The 5210-nt window shown below is 41.1% G+C and overlaps 1 protein-coding gene across 8 annotated transcripts in view; it reads right to left on the bottom strand.

The window, feature by feature from the left end:
- The window catches only part of LOC139374989 (dystrobrevin, beta b), a 49821-nt gene extending 45326 nt beyond the window's left edge, over window positions 1–4495 (bottom strand). For 7 of the 8 annotated variants that reach the window (XM_071116306.1, XM_071116310.1, XM_071116308.1 and 4 more), the window contains exon 1: window positions 4253–4495. The gene's annotated coding sequence lies outside the window, so the exon portion shown is untranslated. The remainder of the gene's footprint in view (window positions 1–4252) is intronic. The other variant, XM_071116303.1, reaches the window with a different exon arrangement.
- Between the last annotated feature and the right edge of the window lie 715 nt (window positions 4496–5210).

Genomic DNA, 5210 nt, shown 5'->3' on the forward strand with positions numbered 1-5210 from the left:
AATGATTTGGAATAATATTTGAACCCAGGTCTATACAGTACAGTATCACCATCACATGGCAGCCCACTGTGGCTATGGGGTGACGGACAAGCCAGGAAACTGCATCAGCTGACCAGTTGAGTGTGAGCAGTCAGTGGCTGTGTCCCCAATGGCCCCCTATTCCCTTTATAGTGCACTGCTTTCGACCTGAGCCCTATGGGTCCTGGTCAAAAGTAGTGCATTATAGGGAATAGAGTGCCATTCGGGACGTAGTCATTGAAGCCAGCCAAGGTTGAACCCTCAGGAACTCTGTTGACAGGCTTTTTTTTTTATTCCTCCCTCCTCACTCGTGTGGCTGGAGAGCAAGGGTTTGCAGAGCCATATATAAAGTAGCAGTCAAACGTTTGGATACACCGACTCATGATGATTCCGACTCATGGGTTTTTCTTTATTTGTACTATTTCCACATTGTGAAATAATAGTGAAGACATCAAAACTATGAAATAACACATGGAATCATCTAGTAACCAAAAAAGTGTTACATTGAAAAATGTATATTTATATTGGAGATTCTTCAAAGTAGCCACCCTTTGCCTCGATGACAGCTTTTCACACTCTTGGCATTCTCTCAACCAGCTTCATGAGGTAGTCACCTGGAATGGATTTCAATTAACAGGTGTGCCTTGTTAAAAATTAATGTGTGGAATATATTTCCTTCATAATGCGATTGAGCCAATCAGTTGTGTTGTGACATGGTAGGGTTGGGTATACAGAATATGCAGACCAAGTCCATTTTATGGCAAGAACAGCACAAATTAGCAAAGAGAAACAACAGTACATCATTACTTTAAGACCTGAAGGTCAGTCAATCTGGAAAATGTCAAAAACTTGGAAAATTTCTCAAGTGCAGTTACAAAAACCATCAAGCGCTATGATGAAACTGGCTCTCATGAGGACCGCCACAGGAAAGGAAGACCCAGAGTTACCTCTGCTTCAGAGGATAAGTTAATTAGAGTGACCAGCTTCAGAAATTGCAGCCCAAATAAATGCTTCACAGAGTTCAAGTAACAGACACATCTCAACATCAACTGTTCAGAGGCCTTCATGGTCAAATTGCTGCAAAGAAACCACTACTAAAGGACACAAATAATAAGAAGAGACTTGCTTGGGCCAAGAAACATAAGCAATGGACATTAGACCGGTGGAAATCTGTCCTTTGGTCTGACGAGTCCAAATTTGAAAATGTTTGGTTCCAACCGAGTGTTCTTTTGAGACTCAGAATAGGTGAATGGATGATCTCCGCATGTGTGGTTCCGACCGTGAAGCGTGGAGGAAGAGGTGTGATGATGCTTTTTGGTGACACTGTCTGTGATTTATTTCGAATTCAAGGCACACTTAACCAGCATGGCTACCACAACATTCTGCAGCGATACGCCATCCCATCTGGTTTGCGCTTAGAGGGGCTATCCTTTGTTTTTCAACAGGACAATGACACAACACACCTCCAGGCTGTGTAAGGGCTATTTGACCAAGAAGGAGGGTGATGGAGTGCTGCATCAGATGACCTGGCCTCCACAATCACCCAACCTCAACCCAATTGAAATGGTTTGGGATGAGTTGGACCGCAGAGTGAAGGAAAAGCAGCCAACAAGTGCTCAGCATATGTGGGAACTCCTTCAAGACTGTTGTAAAAGCATTCCAGGTGAAGCTGGTTGACAGAATGCCAATAGTGTGAAAAGCTGTCATCAAGGCAGAGGGTGACTACTTTGAAGAATCACTAATATAAAATATATTTTGATTTGTTTAACACTTTTTTGGTTACTACATGATTCCATAGTTTTGCTGTCTTCACTATTATTCTACAATGTAGAAAATAGTAGAAAAAAGAAGAAAAAAAATGTAAACACTGTTGACTGAGTAGGTGTGTCCAAACTTTTGACTTTTACTGTATACTAAACAAAAATATAAACGCAACATGTAAAGTGTTGGTCCCATGTTTCATGAGCTGAAATAAATTATTCCAGAAATGTTCAATACACCCAAAAAGTGTATTTCTCTCAAATGTTGTGCAAAAATCTGTTTTACATCCCTGTTAATTAGCATTCTTACTTTGCCAATATAAGCCTGACAGGTATGGCATATCAAGAAGCTGATTAAACAGCTGTATCATTACACAGGTGCACCTTGTGCTGGGGCCAAAAAAAGGCCACTCTAAAATGTGCGGTTTTGTCACACAACACAATGCCATAGATGTCTCATGTTTTGAGGGAGTGTGCAATTGGCATGTTGACTGCAGTAATGTCCACCATAGCTATTTCCAGAGAATTTAATGTTAATTTCTCTATCATAAGCAACCTCCAATGTTATTTAGAGAATTTGGCAGTATGTCCAACTGGCCTCACAACCACAGTCCACGTGTAACCACGCCAGTCCAGGACCTACACATCTGGCTTCTTCACCTACCAGCCACCCGGACAGCTGAGGAAACTGAGTTGTATTTTTGTCTGTAATCTAGCCCTTTTGAGGGGAAAAACTCATTTTTATTGGCTGGGCCTGGCTCCCCAGTGGATGGGCCGGGCTCCCAAGTGGTTGGGCCTATGACCTCCCAGGTCCACCCATGGCTGCGCCCCTACCCAGTCATGTGATATCAATAGATTAGGGCCTAATGAATTTATTTCAGTTGACTGATTTCCTTATATGAAATGTAAACTCAGTCAAATCGTTGACATTATTGAATGTTGCATTTATATTTTGGCTCAGTATACATATATATATACATATATATGATAGTTTCCCTACTCTTTATTCTAATATTGTTGTGATAATACTATAATGTTGTTCTTGTGTAATAAAGGGTTATTACATGATTATGATATGTAGTAAACAGGATGTAGAATGCTAGAAAACACAAGCTGAGCTCAGGAGGGAAACTAACAGAAGCAAGTCAGAAAATAATTCTACAATGGCCCTCTGTAACATTCAACTATGAAGTAGGCCTACTGTAAGCTTGCCTGAGTAATTCATATATGTAGGCAACTATGACCGGAAATGAGGAAGTGGTTACCCTAAACAAATACATTCTATTGATATTGAGGAAAATGTCCATCTTAGATTGCCCATTGCGAAACTGAACGTACCTTAAGAAGATATCAGAGCTTGATTGGTCTCTCGTGGACAGCAGTAACATAGTATGCTAGATTTGGTCCTGAGTTGCTGACATTATAGTTTGATAAACCATGGAAAGGCTATTTACATTGGACCTATAGACATTAAAAGTCAATATGTCGAATGAACTCTAGGTATTATATGGTGGATAATGAATAGCTTCGGAGTTCCCTGGTGACGGGCCTGCAGGTACACGTTCATCAAATACAATTCAATTCCATTTACAGATATATTGGCTTAAACTACAGTTTACTGTAAATAAGAATGGACTACCAAGGCATCATATGGGTAAAAGAGAAACGTAAAATATGCAGTGGTGATGATTATGATCACCAATCATCATAAGCCAAAAGGCCTAAGAAGCTATTTAAATCTGCATTATTAGGCCTATAGGCGTTTTTAATAATAAGGTCAACATAAACAAAATGCAAATACAGGGATGATAGTAGGCCTATTGCCAAGCATTATGTCATTTCACGGGTTCCTTTTGGGAATTACTGAACTCTAGCGCATCAGCCTCTATAAGAGCATCCCGGTACAAACACTAATATAATAACTAGTAGCTACGTGTAAATTATGTCGTCGAATAACCTAGTGATTCTTCAAGCTATGGAAAATTATACTGGATGTCTGAATGTGATTTAAATGTTTAAAAGGGCGATTATTAAAGGTGCAGTATTCACCGCACCTTGTCGAGTAGGTAGCTAATAATGACAACATCCTTTTACGTGAGTCAAAAGGAGGACTAGGCCACTGCAGTGGCAGCTTTAGGGCTCGAATGTCTAAACATCACCCACTTCCGTCTCTGTGTAGCTGCTCAAACGCTCTCTGTGACGAACCGTTTAGCTTTACACTACTTTATGCGTCTCAGATCTTGAAGGAACCGCTCGACCGACGTGGCCATTTACTGCTTTAAGTCCCTATTTACCTTGTTTCCGCAATATTAATTTGTGCGTGCGATGTATCTTAAAGGAAGATTCATATTGAGATGCTATGTGATAATTTATCCTAAATATCTGCCTTCATAAATGTGTAGTGTCCTAATTTAGATGTGACTTCTGCATTCTATAGGCTATTTAAATTAGAATGATGCATCTATTAGCCTTACCAGTAGGAAAATCACGCAGGTTGCGTTTATAGCACCATCATCAGCATCAGATGAGGAGGATAAGTAGTCAGGATATTTCCTTCGTGAATCATTACTGCGCTCAGTCTCACCTTTGACAAATTTCGCACGCTGTGTGTCCGCTGTCGTTCGTTATTGCTGTCCGAGCAATGCCAAACGATCGAGATTATCTATCCATCGTTACATTTCCAGTGCGTTTCCTGTTCTATAGCCTACGACTCAGAATTGCGGTGGACGGTGGTGTCTCATAAAAATGTACGAGCGCCGCGCTCTCTCTCGTTCAGCATCATCAACGACCGAACAGCAGAGGACAGCAAAGCGCAGGCAAGCAAAGAGATGAGGCTGCGCGTTCATCACAAACGGCCCTACGCGCTTGCGCGCATGCTGGCTAACGTAGCGGCAGGCGCCACTTGGAGGCGCGCACAGTAAAAACCACTAACGAGTCACGACCCACGTTTGTTGATATTTTACGTGCACGGTATTTATATGATATGCGACGGTCAGCAGGTTTCCCGCAATATTCCAAGCAATAGACTAGCATTTTTTTTCTCATGCATAATATGGAAACGACATGCATCTGATTTGACTGGTGATTGTATCTCTTAGTGGAGTGTAAAAGCCTTAGTAATGTGGTGTGTAGTAATGTGAAGTAATGTGATACTGATAGTAGGCCTATAGTGTACATTGTACTAGTATTAGAGTAGAGTAGTCACTCACATACATACATTCCTTACTGCCAGAAGAGGATGGCCCACCCCTTTAAGCGGGGTTCCTCTCTAGGTTTCTTCTTAGGTCCCTTCTTTCAAGTGAGTTTTTCCTGGCCACTGTGCTTCTGCTTTAGGCCGGGTATCTGTAAATCACTTTGCAACTACTGTTGATGTAAAAATGGCTTTATAAAATACATTTAATTGACATACAAATGTCACACCCAATCAAAATG

This window comes from Oncorhynchus clarkii, chromosome 19 (assembly GCF_045791955.1).
Source record: "Oncorhynchus clarkii lewisi isolate Uvic-CL-2024 chromosome 19, UVic_Ocla_1.0, whole genome shotgun sequence".
In the NCBI taxonomy this organism is placed as follows: domain Eukaryota; kingdom Metazoa; phylum Chordata; class Actinopteri; order Salmoniformes; family Salmonidae; genus Oncorhynchus; species Oncorhynchus clarkii.